We start from the raw sequence: 22,354 nt of genomic DNA on the forward strand, positions 1-22,354 counted from the left end.
CCTTTCCATGTCAAACATTTGTGTCATGCTCGCAGCTTTATGAACTGTTTTAAATAAGTTTGTGACCTTTCTGTGTTTTCAAAAAAAACTGCTCTCTTTGCATAATTTCCTTGCAGTATACATGGAGAACAATTTGTGACACATAACTCCTTGGTCATAATTCATCATACGCGCCCTTGAAAGATGGAGAATAAGAAAGAGAGAAAGGAAGTGACGCATACATTCTCTTTCTGACTTTTCTTCCAAATCAGAACAGGTAGGAGAATCTAACAGCTTTGTCCAAAAAGCTTGACTTCAAACACATTTAGCATGGTACTATCCTTGTTTCATTTCCAGGAAGGGGTAGCTGACATTCTGATCTTGAAATTCTTATTCAAGAAAATCTACTCCTGTTTTACATTTCTTCATCTATTCTTGGCATCTTATTTTTATTCTTCAGTATCACTGGAACAGCTTCAAATCTGCACTGCTACCATTTTAGTCTGTACTTGTGAGTTGTTGGTTTATAAACACTGCAGCTGTTCAAACCATCCTTTATTTAAATTGAATTTTAAAATGTTATGCTAGTTTCTGTTACAGTTTTACTTTGTTTTTCTGCACTAGCACATTTTGCAGTAATTCAGTCTAATAAGAGCCAGCTCAGTTGAAAGAACTTAACAGCAATTTAATCTGCTTTCGTATTGTATTTTCAGTTTCAAAGTCCCTCCATCCCCTACTCTCCCTCTTATATTTTTTTGTTTCAAATCCCTTACAGCCATTCTAAACATATTTCTGTCAATATTTAAAAGGTTCCTGAATTCCAAAAGCTATTAATTGCAGTTGCTATTTTATAGCATATACTAGCAACTCATCAATTTTTGATAAGTATTTCCAGTAGTCTACTCCCATTAATTCACAGGTAAACTGCCCAAGGCCACCATTCATTTAAAGCCACAGTATTTTAATGCATAGGTCTGTGAGACTACCTCTATCTTTTTTTTATTTTTTTTCCAATAAGATTTCAATTTTTTTTTGCTTAGTCAACAAAGTACAGGGTTTTATTAATCATCACATTGAGTAGTAAGACAAAAACTACAACTAGAAGATTTGATAAATAATGTTTCAGTAGTAATTTACCAAAGTGACTCAACACATTAAGTAAAAGTTAGAAACTTGTAGGTACTGAGGAAAATGATGAGCACACTTTTATATTTTAAAATTATATACTTTGAAATTACTAGATTGAAAAAGAGAAAAAGACAAGGAATTAGTCTTTAAGAAAAACATAAGACCCTTTTACATCATGTATGCAAAAAGGTATGTAAAAGATAATAGTATTTCTGTCAAGCATCTCATTCATCTCATGAGCTGCATACTTGCAAGTCTCAATCACCCAGTGATAAAGCTTCACTAGGATTTCAAAACTGGTGAAAGTTGATAACCCTAAATAGTTTTGTGTTCAATAAAAGGGGAGAAAAACTCATTTTGACATCAGTTAAGACACAATAATAATTAGAACGGAAAATGACAGTTTCCAAAACTAATAATTCTGAATAATCAGAAATGCTGATTTTTGAAAGCAATAAATTGCACATAAAAAGTGAAACCAAAACCAATGTAAGTAGAGACCTTGTGTCTTTGACTTTGTGGTTTTTTGAAATCTGATTTAATTCTATTATGAGAAAATCCCATCATATGAGCAAGTATTAAAAACCTGGTCACGTTTTATGTATCTGTTCATTACTTTGAAATCATAAGTTTAATGCCCTCTTGATTTTGAAAATACATTGTGGGTGCTCCAGTGGCTGTTTTAAAAATATTAATGACTGCTCAGCTAAATCTATGTGCACAGAAAGCATGAGCAGAATGACAACCAAACCGGTTTTGCGTAGTGCTCTCCGCACAAGTTCATAACAATGGTGCAATTTATGGAAGATCCTGCTGACATATTGAAGAGCTTTATTTTAACACTGGAAATGCAGTTTTAAAATAACTTTGAGATACAGAAATATTTTAATCAGCAGAAAACAGCTGGGGTTCCTAATCCCCATGGAAGAAAAAAGGAAAAGAAAAAGATGAGAGAAAATCTATTCAGAAAGCAGTTTTGATCCTAAAGTTACTGGACTACTTTTTTCATGTATTTCGTTCTTCAAAATTAGAATAAAGAACTCTTTATTCTGGTGAAATAGAAATAGGTGTGTCTCCACATAGCCTGAACTTGTAAAAAAGCATGTTTTCCAAAAAGTGGCAATATAAAATTTAAAACCACAGTAAACACTCAGTGAATGGCCTAAGTCAGAACACTCCAAATTAGGGAAAATACGTTTTTTTTTTTAATGTTGTTTGCTCTTTCTTCTGTATAAAATACACAATTCACTCTGAAACGTGTGAATTTATACACCTTGTTTGCGAAACACAGCTATAATGTTGATAACACAATGTATCCATTTGCTATATTCAGTTCTGTCTCTATACACGGGATTTTTGTGTTTTGCCAATCCCATTAACATCAGTTACAATGAATGTAAACTTCGGATGAATTTTTTTTTGCTTTTGGAACAGGTTCAATTAAGTGGCTGAATCTAGTTTAGGACATTAAAATAAAATACAGACTGCATACAGTGAGTATATGAACCAAGTTTGCTTGAATAAAAGGTGTGTGTTGTAAGGAATAGTTATATGCCTCAAATGAGGTCACATTAAAGGTGCAAATACAGCTTGAAAGACGGAAAGAAGGTAAAGTGCAATAAAGACAAACCTCCATTATAATGAAATGAAAAGTAGTCCAAATATGCTCCTCCTGCTTGCCCCTATTGTGTTTAGAGTTTAAAAGTGAAGCTCTTGTAACATACAGACACAGTCACTCCACCTCAGATTTCAGAGGGCAATCCCACAATAATGGCAGAAGATAGATTGTAAAATACCACATGTTAAAATTCCCCTCCTGCAATTCCTGTATTTCTATGATGCGTTCACAAAAACCAAGAAAGCCTGTTTACTTTTCTGTACATCTGAGGTCATTATAAGAAACAGCATTCCAAAAAAAAAAAAAAAAAAAAAAAAAAACACCCCACACTACAATGAAGCCTAAGGCCAATCCAGATGTATAAATGTATGATTGGTATTTCCCAACTATTACATTTGATTCCTGGCTTAAAATCATGTTTTAATGAAAACTATTACATTTGAGATACATGAAAGCAAGATTGGGAAGCTTGGTATTTTTGTGTCATTTTTCTTAAGATTTATTTTTTGTTTTAATTATTTCATATACATATCCAGCTCTCTGAACTTCTGTGACCTTGCTTTCAGCCAGTCAGCAAAAACAATAAACAAAAATGTTTGCACATAGATTTATGTTTTCACTTAACTGTTTACAAGTCAACATTCTTGTCTGACTCACTAAAGTTGAACAAATTTCTCAGGAGCAAGAGGGAGGAGAAGCACAACAACATGCAGCTGCAGCAGGCAAGAAATGGAGTGGCTTTTGAGACAAGCCAATGGTTCATGGTACTGTTTGCAGAGCAACAGACAACTGACCTTATTTGAAGAATTAAAATGAAATTATCAAATGACAGCTTATATTACTGGGGTTTTTATTATAAGTAGATTTGCTGACAGTAATATAAACTAATGTTTTCGTGAAACTCCTAGATCTCAAAGCATTTTACAAAGTAAGTGGCTTTATTATCTCTACTTTATAAATAAAGCAAGTGCCATGAGGTAATAAAATGTTTATGATGTTCAGTAGGCCCATGATAGACTTCAAGATAAAAGCTCATGTTTTCAAGTCCTAGATCATTGATAAATTCATGTGCTTTCTCCTTTAAAACAATTTAGAGAGCTTTAAATAATCTATTCACATTTGTTTGTGAGCATATATTCAACTAAATTTAGGAGGGAATCGGGAGATTTCCTCTATGAAAGCATGCATAGAGGAATACCTTGTTTTGTGAGCAAAAGACAGCAGAAATGGAGGATCTTCTTCTCCACTGATCAGCTACACAGACAGGCTACCAGAACAAGAAAGAATCACATTTGTACTTTGGGGAACAGAAATGATCTGTTTAAGTGGACAGAGAACTGAGTTGAGAATTTGAGCTTTGTAAACCTGTTGCAAGAAAAGCTCAGTCTTGCTCCATCTTTTGCCTGAGTTACACCTCAAGTCAGGCTTGAACTCATGAGCACAATGAAGTAGAACACACTCTTAGAGGCAGAATATCAGAAAATACTTCTGCCTAAATTTAATACTTACTCTTCAAGGGTCACAAAATCTCAAACTATATGTAATCTAGTCCTGATAATTCTTTAAACCAGTTGCACTTGTAGAAAAGATCTTAACTGAAATACGAAAAAAGTGACCTTTTTTCACCCACTTTCCTAGCTAATTTTTCACTGAGAGCTCTGCAGTACAGGCTATATCAATCACACAGGACTGCAGTGCATCATACAGTATACTAAGACATGACTGATTTAAACTAATATTACTTTTCAGAACCATTTGTATTACTAAGATATGTGAGAAGTCAAAAGACCACACTTATATGTGGTAGAAAATGACCTTGCTTGATTGGGTTATTTCAGGAAGAAATTACAAGACAGCACACACTTAAGCTACCAACTCTATGCCATTAGGTTTGATCATGTATCATTAGCTGAATTGTTGCACTGATCGTGTAACAAGCTGATGTAACACTTCCTCTTCTACAGATATTCCACTAGCCATGGAAAATTACCTCCTGGAATACAGCTGGTAGAAAATTATCTAAGCAGAATTGAAGTGGCACTGTTTGGCAAAGAAAATGTTTCAAAAGTTTTCCTCGAGTTTATAATTTCTATTTGTTGACTTAGTACAGGAAATAGTTGGGGTCCTTGTTTGGGTCCTTCCAAAACATTCATTGATTTTACTGGTTTAATTTTGTCTAACGGACGTTTCTCTAAATCTCCAAATTTATCATCAGCTGACAAATCAAGAAGGCATAGTATGAGTAGCCATTGCTGTTCCATCCAAATATTCACATCAACAGACAGACTACTAAGAAGATGTTTTTTCCAAACTAATCTAAACTGAATGTTAAAACTCAACGTTCCATTAATATCTGACTATTTTTCTGTCAAAGATCAGTTTATCTTGAGATTAAGCAAAAAAACTCATTAATAGATTGGTTTGACCCTGTATTTACTACAGAAAATCTACATGTAAGAAAAAGAAAGCTTTAATGTTCTATTTACCACTAAAATCAAAGAAGTTCACAAAAATGAAGCAATAATAGCAGTTAGCAGTTTTTCATGCTTTTCATCTTTAGAAGTTTACAAATAGTTGTAAAAATTATGATGTTTAAGTTATTTTTAAGAACTGTTCCTTAAACATGCCCTTTTGTAATTGAAGTGCCTATTTTAACAATTACTTTACATACATAAACTTCATATTATTTTTATATCTTCAGGGGACATTTATGACCTAATATAAATTTAATAGAGTTTACAGTGATCTATATTTGAAATCATTCCTTTCCCAGTGACTGTAAAAAGATTTTGTAAAAAATACAATGATTTTGTTAAAGAAGGGTCAGAATGTCTCATCAAAAATCCTTATTGATTTCTAAAAACATTCTAGAAAGCTTTACTAAGAGATAAATAATTAACACAAACAAAATAAAACAAAGAAGCAAACAAAAAATCCACAGCAAACAGCCAGTTATTTCTTCTAAACTGCAAAATGCTCAGCCAGTTAAGCCTTCTTCTCAAAGGGAGAGCTAGCTGCTATGATGTTCCTCTGTTGCTGGATACAGGGCATGCGAACAAATTGTTAAAAAAAGATATATTTTGCTTTCTCTTCAATTAATAGTGTTTATCTAAACGTTAAATTGTAAATTACCATTTTATGAACATAAATTTAAATTAGAACATTAACTTCATGAACATAAAAGTCATTCAACCTAACTGTTTGCTCTAGTTATCCATTTAAAATTTCCTCTTATTCATGCCTCACAGAAACCAGCTGATTAAATTTTGTGGTTGGTTGTCAGCTATTTCCATGTATACTGCAACGTACTTGAATTTCAGCCACTGTATTGTAATTTATTTTCCCACCATGCAGATTTGAAGAATCGTTTGAAGAAGAGCATAAGATAGAAGTAAGAATGCACACAAGACAGAGCCATAAAATGGAAGCATATTTGAAGCTAAATTTTGTAAACAAGGAGGCTATTGTTAGATTTGGAAACAAAGACTGTTCTAGCTGGCATAAGCTTTACTGAGCTGTTAGTGAATATAATATATTTGAATATACTGGATGGATCCTGAACACCTCTTCCATGCCAACGGCATTGAAATTAGATGATCCTTAAGCTCCCTCTCAAGCCAAGCCTTTTAGTGATTCTATGGATCTATGACACTATTCTGAAAGAATACATTGTTTCACCTAAGCTTTATCTTCAAGCACGTTTTTCTCAAACAATGAACAAAAAATTCAAAGCCTAAACTGCAAATTGCTTTTTTCTTTTCTAAACTATTTGTAAGAATTGATATTAACAAACTTTCTCTCAAAAAGTTAACTGATCCTTGTCAAGATCAATAAATTTTTCAGTGGTAACAGAGATGCTTGTATATGTGTGTATATTGTTGTTGTGCATTGATTTTAAACAGCTGGCAGCTTGAGTTAAGTACCTGATAGATTTACAAGGAGAATGGCAAACCAGAGGTGCTTCTTTCCACTTATTTGATGATTACAACTTGGATGACTTGCTGAAACAATTATAAATATTGCAAGATTTAGGTAAATAGGAAACAGTAGTCTCCTATAATAGCTATCTTCCAAGCACAAGGTATATACGAGCTACAGACTTGTTAAAGTCAAATTCTACTGTCAGTTACGTGCTGGCTGCATCAAGAACTTCTCTGGATGAGATAGATGTATCCATTAAGAGAGACCAATCAACTAGGTTAGCTTCACAGAGGAGAGATTAAAAAAGAGGAAAAGAAGATTCACTATCCTTTAAGTCTTTTTTGTAGTCAAATCTGCCTTTTATAGACTACTGATGCTTGCAAGCCCACAAAAATTTGATTGACGACTGTTCTGATTTGGTACACTACTTTGTATTTACACTTCATAATGGTTATAGGAACTGAAGCATTTATTACAAATCAAATTCAGCATTTCCATTCACAGTTAGCACAAAAACATGCAGCGATAAACTGGGTAGCCCTTCATAGGGATGGAAATATATATAGTTTATGCTGTCAAATAAGTGAATATAATAAATTTTAAGAATATAAGAACACTAAAAATATAAGAAAATATAGTTAAATATTGTATTTAAAAACATATAAAACAGTGAAAATCACACAGAATCACATGAACTACCTAATCCTTTCTTCTTTTCTCTTAGATTATTTTCCTGCAGTGATTAAAATGATAATATTATAAATACACCACACTGTTAGATGTTACCCATGCAAGTTCTATCTAAATAAAATTATAAAGATCATACATGATTCCTTTCTTTCTTTGCATGAAAATAATTGCTCATGACAATATCCTATCACACACCAAACATAACTTCTACCCAACTCATTTGAAAGATTAACGCACACCCAGACTTCCAGATTCTCGCTCTCTGAGTTTTCCATAATAAGACAAATATCCCATATTATATCACAAATATCCCAAATATTCCACAAAAGACAAATGTCTTCACGTCCATCAAAAGAGGGAATTTACCAATAGAAAGAGAGGCCTTTCAGAACTATGGGGGCTATTTCTAAAATGGAAAAGCATTATGATCCTGAGAATTTAAAATCACAACTAAGTTGAAAAAAAGAGAAGAATGATATTCAAATGTTAAATTCTTAGAAAGAGTATGTCCAAAAGTTATTTTTCATAACTTAAAGAGAAATTTAATTTCAGTTTCATCTATGATTTTATCTCAGTTCACACTGAACATGTTGTCAGTATTTGGGTTACTACTATCAGTACAGCTTGTACCATGGGGATGCCATAATGATACTCAATCAGAAGCACTTAAATCATCAAAAATTTCTTCCTAAGTCTGACACAAAGACAAATGGTTCCTTAACCTAAGACAAAATTTTCTCCATCTGTTTAAGGTTGTACCAAACTCCACTGCCGAGAATCAAAGACGACAAATTGTGCCAAGGTTCTCTAGCTTTAATTATGCAGCAGTCAAGAATATCATTTTTACTTTGTGAAGGCTGGAACTCAGAACAAAATCACGCACTCTTAGGTTTTAGAAATAAAAACTAGAACTGATTTTAAGACAACTGTAAAAGGATTTTTTTTAACAGAAGTGTGCTACACAAACTATAATATAGTTATACTGTTCTGTCAGTTTTCTGAATATGCTTTAAAAGCTTACTTTCATTTAGGTTTAAGCTGCCTATCACATACATTCCCAGTAAGTCTCATGTTAGTGTGTGTATGTCCTAGGCCATCTATGAAGGCCTATCAATGTTCATCTCCCATTAGGGGTTTTGTATCTTGGGGAATCCATGTCTGTATTTCTTTTGCTTCTTTCTGAATGAGTAATTATAATTTTTGAGTTTGATACATTATTTTTATGAGAAGAAATAAAGCCTACAGTAACAGTTGGAAAGGAAGAAAATAAAAAGGGAAAATAAACTTTTTTGGAAAGTATCTAGCTCAGAAAACATACAAATTTTTGAAATTTCTTATCTAGAATGGAAAAGATTTTATCCAGAAATCTTTTTGGAAAAGTATTTTATCCAGAATTGTTTCATTCTTTTACTACATGGGAAGTTTTTGATGGAAAAATATTTTAAAAAATTGTCTAAATTAAGTGCACTGCCGGATGTAAGCATAGAACTTAGTTGAAATAAGAATTCAAGTACAAGAGGATAAGAGTGAAATAAACATATTGAAATACAGATAATTTAGTCTGAATATTTGGGCTTCTCCTTACTGAGTAATCATAGAATTATAGAATGGCTCGGGTTGGAAGGAACTCTAAGGACCATTAAGTTCCAACCCGCCCTTCCCCAGGCAGGGCCACCAACCTCCAGATCTGGTACTAGAACAGCTGCCCAGGTCCCCATCCAAACTGGCCTTAAACATCTCCAGGGACGGAGCATCCACAGCTTCTCTGGGCAGCCTGTTCCAGCACCTCCTCGCCACTCACTGTGTAAAGAACTTCCCCCGACATTCAAATTAAACCTTCCTTCCAGTTCCCCTTCCCCCATCACTATTTACCCTTGTAAAAAGTGAATTCCCCCGTTCTTTTGTATAACCCCCTTTTAAATACCAGAAGGCTGCAATGAGGTTTCCTCACAGCCTTCTCTTCTCCAGGCTGAACAAGCACAGCTCCCTCAGCCTGTCTTCGACTAACACTGGCTGCTATGTCAAATACATAGGGGCAAAATGTTACCAAAGAAACAAGGGCTGTAAAGAGAAAGACACCATGAGAGTGTCTTTACAAAGAGTGAAAAAGACTCATAACACCTTTACCATATTTCCGAACAGATACTCACAGAAGCATTCTATCAGCATAACCATGAATAACAGACATATACGGAAATAAATAGATGTACTTTGTGCACCGAAACAATCATAGAAAAAAACAAGATCTAAAACTCATCTTCTAAAATTTAACTTTCTGAAATCTACTGAATCAGTCAAATTCATTTAATAATTCCAGTGCTTTGGTAAGGGACATAAAAAAAAGATGTTTTGTAAATAATGGAAGTTTATAAATAGTATTTATTTTCTTATTGGACAACCTCTAGTGAAGTTCCAAGGCTAAGTCAAATTAAGCAAGTAATTGCAGACTGTAAGAAAATAAACATTTTTTGTAGTAGAAAACATTTCTGTAGATTTTAAGAGCCACTTTTAACTTTATTAATTGAAGTAGTTATCCAGCATACATTAATTCAATGCCCAGAATTTAGGCAACTAATCAATAAAAATAAATTAATATTGATATTGTAGGACTTTTGCAATGTTGTATTTATAGTGCCCCTGAAGCAAGTTAGATCTTACATTAAAAGATCAATAAACTAATGCAAAGGCTAATGCCTTGCATTCAGAAAGTCTTGGTGTCAGAGGATAAGGGGAAGGAAGCTAAATATTTATTCCTGTATTTCTGATGAGATTGCAGAACTTTTTCCCCTTTCTTGTGTGATTGAATTTAGGACATTGATTACCTTTCTAGTGGAGCCCAATGACATTTTACAACGGTCAGTCTGCATCCATACATTAGAAAAGGGTCTTCCTTTTCCTTTGTGTTTCAGCACTCATGAATGTTGGTCACTAAAGAGAATGAGAAAACAAAACACCACTTTAAATCATCAGCTGTTTATATGTTGCTCAACTCACTACTCTACTTTCCAAATAAAAGGAGAATAACAATGAAACCAAATTTCTCTCACTGAAGAAATATAAACAAACGGATGCAAACACCAGGCTTAATAACTTGAAGCACAAAATTCAGCAACAAAATTTGAAGCACAAAATAACAGCAATCTACAGTATTATGTTTAAAACCTTGATTAAATGCTAGATTTTGTCCAGTAGGAATAATATAACATAATGTGTGGATACATTCATTACACACACACCAAAATCCTAGCATATTAATGCACAGTTTAATTTAGCACTTGATTACTCAGAATATAAAAGTAGGCCTATTGGCAGATAGAGTTTTGGCCTGGTTATTACATAGGAGTATTAGCTATGACTGTCATTGGTTTAGACCTGTCCTTGTTGTTGGATTTTTAATTTTTTTAAGAAACACCACAGACCTCACCCTGCTAATTCTGAAATTCTGATGAACATTGTAATCTGTCCTTAGAAGGCTGGGGAACTAAAGGCCTGTTAGCCTGACCTCGATGCCAGGGAAGGTTATAGAGCGGATTGCCTTGAGGGAGATCACGTGGCATGTGCGGGACAACTGGGGGATCAGGCCTAGCCAGCATCGGTTCATGAAGGGCATGTCCTGCTTGACCAACCTGATTTCCTTCTATGACCTAGTGACCTGTCTGGTAGACAAGGGAAAGGCTGCTGATGTAGTCTACCTAGACTTCAGCAAGGCCTTTCACACTGTCTGCCCCTAGCTACACAAATGATTTGGGGAGCTGGGTCTTTAGAATGAAAGGTTCTCTTCATGTATTCTCAGGTTCTCACTGGCTATTGTACATTGCAAAAAGATATCAAGGAAGAATTAAGGTGGATAAAGATTTGTTCCAGTTTGTTTTCCCCAGTTACAATTGTAGCAGATTATAAAGATAAAATGGTCTTAATTTTATGGAAATTGTGCAAAAAGTGCTTGCATATTTAACCTCAAAGTTTTTCACAGAATCACAGAATTGTAGGGGTTGGAAGGGACCTCCAGAGATCATCGAGTCCAACCCCCCTGCCAAAGCAGGTTCCCTACACCAGGTAGCACAGGTAGGCATCCAGGCAGGTCTTGAACGTCTCCAGAGAAGGAGACTCCACCACCTCCCTGGGCAGCCTGTTCCAGTGAAGGAAGGCCACTTCTTTTTAAAAGAAAAGGCCACACTTAAAAAGAAGGCCACTTCTTTTTAAATAAAGACTTTAAATTGCTGGCTGAAAATAATATAATTCAAGTAGAAGAATAGTCTTTGTTCAAATTCCCAATACGTTGACAAGATATAAGATCTGATTCTGTTTCTAAATGTTTTTACTGAAATTAAGATTGATGAATAGGTATTAGAACAAAATAACTTTCAGTTAGATGCAATAACTTTTAATTGCATCATTTAAATTCTTAAGCATTTCAATTTTATATTCATTCAGGGTTTTGCATAATTAATTCGCAGATTTCCAGAATGCATTAGGATGAAACTTTTAAATGGATGGATGGTTATTAATGGATGATATATTATTCATTATTTTTGACTGTCATTGTAAATTGCATTGAGTGCTTCTGAACTAATACTAAATTCAACATCATCCCCTGAATTCAAAAGCAAAAAGCATTCTCGGTGATAATTTGCTGAAATAGAGAAGGCTTCACGTGTCATTTCCTAACAACTACTCTGTAACAAAGTGTTAAAATTTGTTAATGTCACACTTTCTTTCTCCCTGTAAGATGACAAGATTGCCCAGGTAAAAAAGAATGTCAATTAGTCAAACTCTTTAAAGCCTTCTCTCCAGGCTCATCAGGTCTAGTTCAACAATAATAGACAAAGATATTCCCAAAGCTCAAGTTTACTAAGTAATACTTATTAACATTCGTAGGCTGTCACAGTGCCATGGTAGGAGAGAAGTCTTTTGTTAATAAAAAGCAAACAAACTAAACACAGAACATGTATGAGATGATGACCTCAGAGAAATGCTGATACATACTGAAGCAAGAAGAGGAAAAAATGTAGTCTGAACTAAAGGCCAGAAAGCTCTGCCACGTGGTACTTAGAGCAGGTGACACATATTCACAAACAATTCTAATCAGCTAGAATTCAAGCACTCTGTAAATCTCTTTCTTTCTTTCTTCTGCTTTTTTAACCCTTAAGTTTTATGCCAGTGCTAATCATTATTATTCTGCATATAAAATAAATGAAGAAATATCCTGAAAATGCTGTAAAAATTCAAACTACAGAGAAAACACACGGTCTCTTTAAATGTGAGAAAAACTAGAAAACATTCAAAATTTGTACTGATGGTACTTATTGATGACTGGTGACACCAGCAAATAGTGAGACGCTCATAAAGTAGACTCTTATTTCCAAATGTGTTTGAGATACCTTTCCCAAGGGAGTACTATAGCCATGCATAGGTAGGCACACATTGATAACATAGTATAGAAAAATCCCAGCGATTGCTTGAATCCTGTTTTTCAGTTTAGATTATTTTCTATAGCTATTTGTCTTGCTGTTAATTTTTCACATTAAGCCTCTGTGGCATTATTTTCAATTTATATCTAAAACAGCATTGTTAACACACCAGTGTTTTTGCTGGTGCCGAGCAGCACTTGCACAGCATCAGGGTTTTGTCTTTCTCCCACTCTCTAAACCACTCAGTGAGTAGGCTGGGGCTGTGTAGGGAGCTGGGTGGGAGCACTGTTGATGCATCTAACCTGAACTGACTTAAGAGTGACATCATACACAAAAAGCTCAGGGAATGGAGGAAGTGAAGACATTCACTGCTGTACTGTTCACATTCCCAAGTAACTACTACATGTACTGAGGCCCGGTTTTCCAGACAGTAGCTAAGCACCTGCCTGTCTGTGGGAATTAGTGAATAAATTCCTTATCTTGCTCTGTGTACACATGCATCTTCATAAATTAAACTGTCTTCATACTGAACCATGATTTTTTTTCACTTTTGCTCTTCTAGTTTTTTCTCCATCATTCTGAGGGACAAGTGAAGACAGTTCAGTGGATGCTTTAGTTACTGATCCTTTCACATGGAATATTTTTTAAATCTCTAATACTATATGTGCACCCATGAAAGGAAAATGATTCTTTATGGCATCTGACATGAGCAAGTTGTTAAGCTGTTCCAAGGATTGTGCTGCATAAAGTCAACAATTTTGTTTTCTCTCTGAATCAAGCAGATCTGTCAGGCATCTCAAGCTGAAATGACAGAAATCTCCTATGTCAATACTAATCCTTCCTTGTCTAATCCTAAACTGAGCATACTTCACAAGCCATGATACAGGGAAGTAACAAAGAGATTTGCAGTAATCATGGATGGACTAAATCAACTCAGAGAACAATGCACCTAAGAACTAGAATCAGCCATGTCAGGAACCAGACTTTTCTGGTTACCATTGTTCTGCTTAGAATGGCAAATCTTGTGTGGAACATATCAGCATATGAAAGATCATCTCTGATTAAATGCTAAGTCAGTCCTATTTAGTTTTTCATGTTCAGTTAAGCAGATCATATTTGCAACAGGTGAGCTCGTACTAGAAGTTAGAGGAAAGGAATAAACAGAACAATATACAGTTTGTAACATTTCCCAGAGAACAACGGTCTTCAGAAAACCCCCTTTCTGCTCTAGATTTTATTTTTACCTAAATACTGTGATATACAGGCAAAAATTTATTTCATTTTGTTCTGGTGGAATAAAAATAATGGAAATGAAACCCAGCAAACTGTTGAGAGGCAGCCAGAAGACCCAAGCCCTGCAGTTACTTAACATTTATAGCCTTGTTAAAAATGCATTGAAGTAAGAGTTAAAGGCAGACAGACAACAAGTGGAGAGCAAAATGATTTTTTTGAAAAGAATATGCCTTGAAGTGATGTTTTCAGGCTCTCAATTAAATGACAAGAGGATACATGGAAATTATTCCTTCCACTACAGTAATACAGAAAAAGAAGATTAGCACTGAAATAGAATGCCAGTGTAAGAAGTATACTGTCGTGACTTTTGACAGTGCTAATGAAAGACTAAAAGGGCGATGCCTAAACATGCATCACACTCAGCAGTATTTTATAATCCTTTTATAATATACAATCTCTAATGAATTGGGAATTATATTTGTGTGGCTAGTTTTATGTCCCCGGTTTTCTCTTCTAGATGGTGGCCAAATCTTTCCATGAGCTGTCACTTCCTGGCTGATCAATGAAGCAATGTTTCATGCACATAATCAAACTGAGTAGCCTTTTGGAACTTCAATCTTCCTCCATGTGAATTATGGCCTTAGTGCTTTGGCTGCAGTGAAAGAATTTCAATCATGTAAATCTTTAGCAGCCCTTTATTTCCACTACTAACAATATTCTGCTATTCCTTAAACTCCTATTTTTCCTCCCTTTCCCCCTTTTGACACCACCTCTCACATTTTCTGTTTCTCTACTCTTAATGATATTTACATGAAGTGAAGATGCAATGAGTTTTGCAATCCTTGAAACTAGTTTTTCTAGAAGCATAACCAAAAGAACCATGTGGACATTAAAAATAACCAAGAATAGGATTAAAATATCTTAAGTGCTACTCCAGTTCTTTTGTTGCTCAGACTGAACTTATCATAAAGCAGTGTTTTACATTGAAGAAGCAAGCACAAATGTATTGAGTGAAAAATCATGTCATATAAATACCACAGTGAATTAAGTATCTTTTGCATGTTTTGAAACTGTTACAACTATGAGTCCATTTTCCCCACCAGTTTAATCTAGATTTCTTCCTATTTCACTTCTAGGAAGTCTGCTGCTGAATGCCATTAAAATGTGCAAACCAAAATCTTACTGTACTTTCAGGTTTCATTCATGAGATATGTACTAACCTCTAAATGCCAAATATTCTCAAGGCACTTGCCACTGGATTTCACTGCCTTGGCTAGTCACATTGTGATAATTCCTCATTCCAGCCTCCATGGATTGATCTCACTGTGTTGAGAGAAAGCCATAACATACTTTCCTCTTCTCTCTGGTCCAAACTTGGTTTTCTGATTCATACACACAGTTTGCAAAGCTATACATACCAAATTACCATGCCAAAAGATCTGGCCCTCATGATTGAGGAAAGGAAGGTCCTACTGCTAATACAACCTGTAGAAATTGGTCCCACATGAGAAGGAAGCTACTATATGTTTTTAGCTCGTATCAGTGAATTAAAAATAGCTCAATAGCATTAAATTTTGCACATGATACATTCTTCATTGGTCTAAAAGGAGCTTTCTTTCAGTCTCAGTTTGGGAGAACATCTGGATGAAAAACAACTTTCTTGCAGGTGGATTTGCTCTTAATTTTCCAGAGAGAATATATTACTGCTGCTCTTGTAAATGTGTAGTCTATTACAGCAGGTAATGAAAAATCCATCTGTCCATGGTGGTAATCTCCAGTGAAAGCAGTCTTGTGTAAAAGTTCCTACTCTCCCACTGGATGCAATAATAAAAAAAATATAAAGCAGCAGGAATGATTCCTAAATATTTATTGATTATCCAAAATAAAGGGAGTCAGAGAGACCAAATGCACTCTACAGAAGCAGATCACTCATTTAAATGAGGCACTCTGCTAAAAGACAATTGCTCATTTTTCAGAGGATTTCACAGCAGCTTAACTGTAATGTCCAATCTAATGTTTATGAACTAACAGTCGGCAGTCATCTCTTAAATATCCATTATAAGTGTATGGCTGTTGGTTGTATGCTGACAAGACAGTTAAAGGGATCAGCCTGACTTTAGGTACCCAGAACAATGCCTGTATTCAAAAAGTATATAAAAGTAGAAAAATAAATTGTATTTTTATGTTAACAAAAGATAATTCTTAGTTAAGTTTTATTTGTAAAAAAAAAAAAAAAATAATAATAATAATAATAATTACAGGTGATGCATAACAACCTATTTAGTCCTAGTCGGAAAGTAATAATATGAATATTCTCACACCAAGCAAGCTCTCAATTATAATGATAGTAATTGGCTCATGAAGCCATCTTGGCAGCCAAAAGTCCTATAACAATGAAAAGCCAAAATGTATTAAGAAAGTACTAGGTAATTATATAGCCTTCACCTCTTGAAAGAAAGGGAAAAACAAAAAAAATCAACCTAGTTTATCATTTCCACTGGACTCACCTTATACTTTGACTTCAGAATTAGGTTATACGCATTGTATTTTACTCTAAACTGTTTTAAACCAGTTGCATACCTACTGAAGAGGACCAGTAAGATAAATCTAAGAATTAAAAGCTTTTGATGTAACTGTAATGGTGATCTTGCTGGGTTTTTTTTGTTTTTTTTTTTTGGGGGGGGGGGGGGGGGGGTTTGTTGTTGTTGTTGTTGTTGTTTTCCCTTTTCTATCATCTCTCTCCTTTCTTTTTCAAGTACTATTATATCCATCATCACCTGGATGAACTTCTATGAACCTTTCAAGTATGAAATTGGAGCCAGTGTGCACTACGTCTGTGCTTAGAGCCAAAGCTAATTTAGCTACAGCAAAGAGACAACTCTGGCTGCTGGTGAACAGACCTGGTTAAGTTCCACCATTAATATCTCCCTTTATGGTATGCTGAAGGATAAATTCAGAGCCGATTTTAACTATGATGGTAATCTGAGAAATAGAGAAATAGTGTGAGACAAAAATTAGATCATGAGGAATCTTCTCTTGTCTTTGAAAGCGGAAGGGAAGGTCTGCTAGTTTTCTCTTGCAAACACATAAATTCCTGATACATAGATTTGCATGCGCCACGATGAGAACGACATCCAAGAGATCTGGAAAATGCCGATAGCACTTCTTTACATCTGAAAGTAACTGAGATAAGTAGAGTTGTAGCAAAGAAATTAGATATGTAAAAAAATATGGGAGCTCCATGTTTGGGAAGCCAAATACCTTAAGTAGTTCTAGAGATCAAAACCAATCGATTCTGTAATACTATTCCCACAGAGCTAATTTTTGTACTTTTAGTCCAGTTGTGAAGCAATGACAGAAAAACAATTTGATCAACTGCAGTGCATAGGCAAAACTTGAGCAAATGAAGAAAAAATTCTGACAGCGTTGTCATTTGCATTGTGCTGGGTCTTGTGTTTAACTGATTTAACATAAAACCAGAACATGCACTACAAAGAAAAAAAGAAAAGAATGACAGTGAAATAATCACTGGATCACTACTGAGAAGAAAGATGAGGAAAAAAAAAAAAGGTAGGCAAAGCCTCTAGTGAGGAGAAATTATCAGTGGGAAACCTGAATTGATCTTGTTATATTAGAAAAAGTATTCTGCAGACTTCAGATGCAGCACTACTGTAAATCTGCATAGACAGCAATATAATGATAGAACCATTACAAGTTAAGTCTTTATACTAAAGTATCACACAGTTTCCCCGAAAGACTTTTCTGGCTCCATCTAGAAATGCTTCACATACAGTTTTTGGATAAAATTCTGAAAAAATACTAAAAATCGATAAGGCTTTTGATGACTGATAGGCAGAGAGAGATTTACTTCACAATACATTCATTTTACACCACTAAAGAGCCCTTCCATTTTTTTTCCCCCTCACATTTATGCCCTTGTGTTTTCATGAATGAAAAGCAGAATACTGAAGTCAGTTGTAAGTGTAGGGGTGTTCTAAAGGTCATTCAGAACTTGAAACTAAGTTCGGGATTCAGAAATAGCAGATGAAGACTAAATATTCAGATGATGCAGTTAATAAATTCTCTTCCTTCTACCAACAATGCAATATACCAGAAATACACATCCGTTTATCTTGTGCTCATATTCTCTAAGATGCTCAACAGTGTTCTGTACTACAAATGTCATGAGATCCTTCTCCTATAATTAGTTGTAAATCACTCTTGGGCAGGTAGCCTAAGAACTGTTCAACTCTAGTGAGAATCTTTGGAAATATACCAAAGTTATTTAAAGTGACATATTAGCAACATGAAATTAAAAAAAAGGCTTCATTTTCTTTCCATACACACTTTACAGTAAACATCTTTAACAGTGAAGAGTCACCACAGATTTTTTAAATAGGCTTGTGGCTTTAAACTAGAAACCTTACCATCTGTTCTATACTAATTAAAAATGCAGAGAGAACATGTTTCACAGTTACATCAGCAGATAGTAAGATTAAACTGTTTAAATGACTAGGTAAAAGCTTCCCATGCTCACAAAACAATATTTCCAGCAGTGTTTCCCACATTCATGACATAAATAAGGAAAAATTATACCTTAGATATCATGAAAGCTTAACAACTCCTAAATACTTACTTGTATCTGCTATTAAATAGAATGATATGTAAGCTTAAGGCTGCAATACCCACAACAGTCATTTTCAAATCAAATTTAAATGTTAAATATGCCTTTATAGTTATTCATTTGCTTAGACACTCGGCCTCTGTGGATGCATTCTGAGGCATTTTCTATATAAGGAACACTGCAAACACTGAGGCAGCGTTCTGAAAGGTAAGGCTGGGAATATTTGACTGTTACACCTAAACCATTGTCTGGAGTTGAGCAGTAACTTCACTGCTGAGTCTGAAGGGTATTTTTCAATTCTAAACAATACTGACTACAATCTAAAACTATTTATTTTCAAAAAACTTTTTAGTTCTATGTTTGGTATTAAATAGATGGAACAGCTTATACTGTTGTCAAATTTCCTAACTTCAGTTGTGTCAGTTTGTTCTTTTGAATCCAGAACAGAAATTTAGCACAAAGGTGAAGAGACGGTATAAAGAACAGGTTAAATTTATTTAGACATAAAGTTAGAGAATCCACACAACATTACTATAGCTACCTTACCTAATGTGGAAACTGACTACTGGCAATGAACCCTAGTCACATTTACTGAGTTACTACTTTTACTAATATCTGGGAAATTTAACAGGTCAGAAAATGACACCTGGCTGGTGATAGTCATAAAATGAGATATTTATTTTTGAAGAATAAAATTTAGTATGTCTGAAGCTGAAGAAAATCAAAATGCAGAACATAACAAATGAAATGTAAACAGAGAAATTAAAGAAGTAATCAAAAGAACAGAAATTTGTACATGCGAAATGCAGTCAGATTGAAATGCAAAGGATGGGATTGCAAAACTGTAAGAGAAAAAGAGGCAAACACAAAAATTCCTTGTCTCTTACTGAATATGAGATTCTGCATCTTCTGCAACAAAGCATCACTGTGTTTCTTAGGCTTCCACAGATTGCTATAGTTTCAGATTAAATAAGGAACCAGCTATGGCTTCTTTCTGTAAGATGATTTGTAAGCTGTATAGAATCACCCAGACTTCTGACTATAAAACAATAATTAGATATGTAGATGATTAGTAGACATGAAAAAATAATTATTGAAATTACTCCTGAAAGCAAATGCTGTATAACCTAGCATTCAGTGTTAGATATACTGTATTGGAGTTACAGGGAATTTTCATGTTCTGATGCTAATTTCATCAGATTTTGTAACAACATATTGTTTTAAAAACATAACTTGTCTATAAAAATAAAAACCACAGTCTTCAGTGTAAAGTCACACCCACTCCATTCTCAATCAATCTTTGGTAAGTTTTGTACCAACACTGTTCTTACATTTTACCATACTTACAATCAAACACACTGTGTTTCTCCATCAGACAGTCTCCTTGCAGAGAATTTGTACGTTTCTGTTTTCAGTTTCTGCATATTTTCCCCAAGCTTGCTTGGGCAGAGCATGTAGCACGCAGGCCTGTTATTATGTGTGATCACGAAAGCTGCACCACCATGATTATTCACTCACTTAATGTTAGCCTGCTGCAGTTACAAAAGGTGATTTAACTTAGGCACCTCCCATGGAATCTACAGCACTGTATTTCATGCTGAGGTGAAACATTGATAAAGCCTTGGACATGGGCAGCGGGGGTTGCTGATAGCACAGCTCATAGCTCAGTCCTTGGCGAGGAACGTGGCTGTACACCTCACCTTACTGACTCAGCTGCTACCACCATTTGAGGAACATCAAAAATATTCTTCTGAAATGACGTGTGAAAAGGTTTGAGTGAGTCCATCTGGCACTTCAATCAAACGGAGCAACCAGAAGTGTTCTGCTCGCTCTTGTTCTGGGAGCGGCAGAGACATCTCCCCCGCAGCAGGCTGGATCCAGCTCTGCAGCCGGTCGGAGCAGCTGCCCACAGGGCCCCGGTGGTGCATTTCAGAGAACTACTCGTGCTGGAAGGGACCTTACAGATCTTTTCTCCAGCAGGTCTGCTCCAAAGCCTCCTGTAAGAGGAGAAAGACTCAGCAATAACTCACCAAAGGCAGCCGACGACAAGCAGCAGCAGGCTTTAAGCACAATTATCGCCGCAGCGCCCGACCTTATGGCTACCTTTCCTTCGGGAAGTTTCCCTGCGCGGCGGTGCTTCCCGGCAGCGCGCGCGGTGCTGTGCGTGAGGCGGTGCTCTCGCGCTTCCTTCCCAACCGGCCGCGCGGGTCGGAGCTTGCTCTCAGGTCAGTGGGCTTCAGCCATCACGTGGCGGCGTACCCTTCTCAGGGATTAACCATCGGTTCGGTTTTTACCTTCCTTTTGTTGTTGTAAATTGATGGCAGGGGGAGATGCTCACAGCGCCAGCTATGGTTGCTTTGCTGTCTGTGTGTCTCTGACCGGCAGGTGCTCACGCAGCCGCGCCGGGCTGGCAGGAGAGGGTTAGTATTGCTGCTGCTCGTCCTGATGCGTCGAGGCATAACTGTTCTCCTTAGTCTCTTTGCGTTTAATAAATTGTGCGGCAGGGTGCTAAGGAAACAAATTGCAACTACTAATGCGTGTTTCTGCTGTATAAGAAAACAAATTCATGATTCTGTTTTCATTGGACCCCAAAGTCCCTTAAGGGAGTGGGATGGGTTTAAAGGAGCTATTAAAACTATTGCTGGGAAATGAGATTTGATTAAAATAACAGTAGTGAAGTTGCTTAACAAAAGCATTCTAGTGAAATAATGATGTTTTGGGTCATTACTTAAGTTCCACGTCTTTCTTTATTGAAAATATAATATTTCTGGCAGCTATTAAAAGAAAAAAATTCCAGGTGGTTACTTAACATTTGAACAATTGCAGATTGCTACAAAGTAAAACAATGATCTTCCCATTTAGTAAATACTTGTTATTTCTCTAAGATGAAATGAACGTCACAAAATAGAGCTGCATTGTTTATATATTTATATAAAAATGAAAGCTTCACACTGTGCAACCCGGGAACTTGAGAAATGCTCATTGTTTTCTTCCTTTTCCATTCCAAAGGCTTCTCAGTCAGACTCTTAGTGAGGTGTCCTTATGTGACTACATGTAATATTCTGGTACTTCCTGGTTGCTGTTAGGATGTACTTAAGAAATGTGCAAAGAGACAAAAGAAATGCTGATGGTGTTAGAATGATTGCTGCACAAGTTACCTGAGTATCCAGCAAGACAGTCTTTCCTAACTAATGATATGAAACGATGAGAAGACTCAGTGTGCAAGGTAGCTTTCTAGTCTTTTTTTTTTTTCCATGTGTGAATTGGTAGTAGTCATGCTTATACGTCTTGAACTGCAGGTGGGCAATCATCACTGTAGTTTCTCCTGCCAGTTTTCAGAATTGTCTTCCTGAAATGCTGTAAGATGAAAGCACTGAAAGTTCTTAAAAGCTATGACTGTGGGGAATGGACATCTCTGGGATAGTAGTACATCTCCTGATCAGGCAAAGAATAGCTTTGGTTGGTTGTTTCCTTTTATTGTTCTTAGCTTTTTATATTTGGGCACAAGACTGTGATGTGACACACATTTCTTCCTAAAACTGTGTCCTAAAGTCCATGTATGAGGGTTTGGCATACATGCTGAAAGTCTATACTCTGATAATATATATATATATATATAAACCTATAATATCAGGACTGAAATAAGCCAGCTTTTTATTTTTTTTGGACTGATGCTGTAGCAATTGGACAGATCAATATAATGGGAAAAGTTGTTTCACCAGAGGTACAATGACAGAAGGATCAGCACGA

At 35.5% G+C, this 22,354-nt stretch overlaps 1 protein-coding gene across 2 annotated transcripts in view; it reads right to left on the bottom strand.

Moving 5' to 3' along the window:
* LOC125691903 (bifunctional heparan sulfate N-deacetylase/N-sulfotransferase 3) overlaps positions 1 to 20,974 on the bottom strand; it is a 415,179-nt gene extending 394,205 nt beyond the window's left edge. For both annotated transcript variants that reach the window (XM_048941854.1, XM_048941853.1), the window contains exons 1-2: positions 20,635 to 20,974; positions 10,159 to 10,264 (exon numbers count right to left, since the gene is read on the bottom strand). The gene's annotated coding sequence lies outside the window, so the exon portion shown is untranslated. The remainder of the gene's footprint in view (positions 1 to 10,158; positions 10,265 to 20,634) is intronic.
* Between the last annotated feature and the right edge of the window lie 1,380 nt (positions 20,975 to 22,354).

This window comes from Lagopus muta, chromosome 4, assembly GCF_023343835.1.
Source record: "Lagopus muta isolate bLagMut1 chromosome 4, bLagMut1 primary, whole genome shotgun sequence".
Classification (NCBI taxonomy): Eukaryota; Metazoa; Chordata; class Aves; order Galliformes; family Phasianidae; genus Lagopus; species Lagopus muta.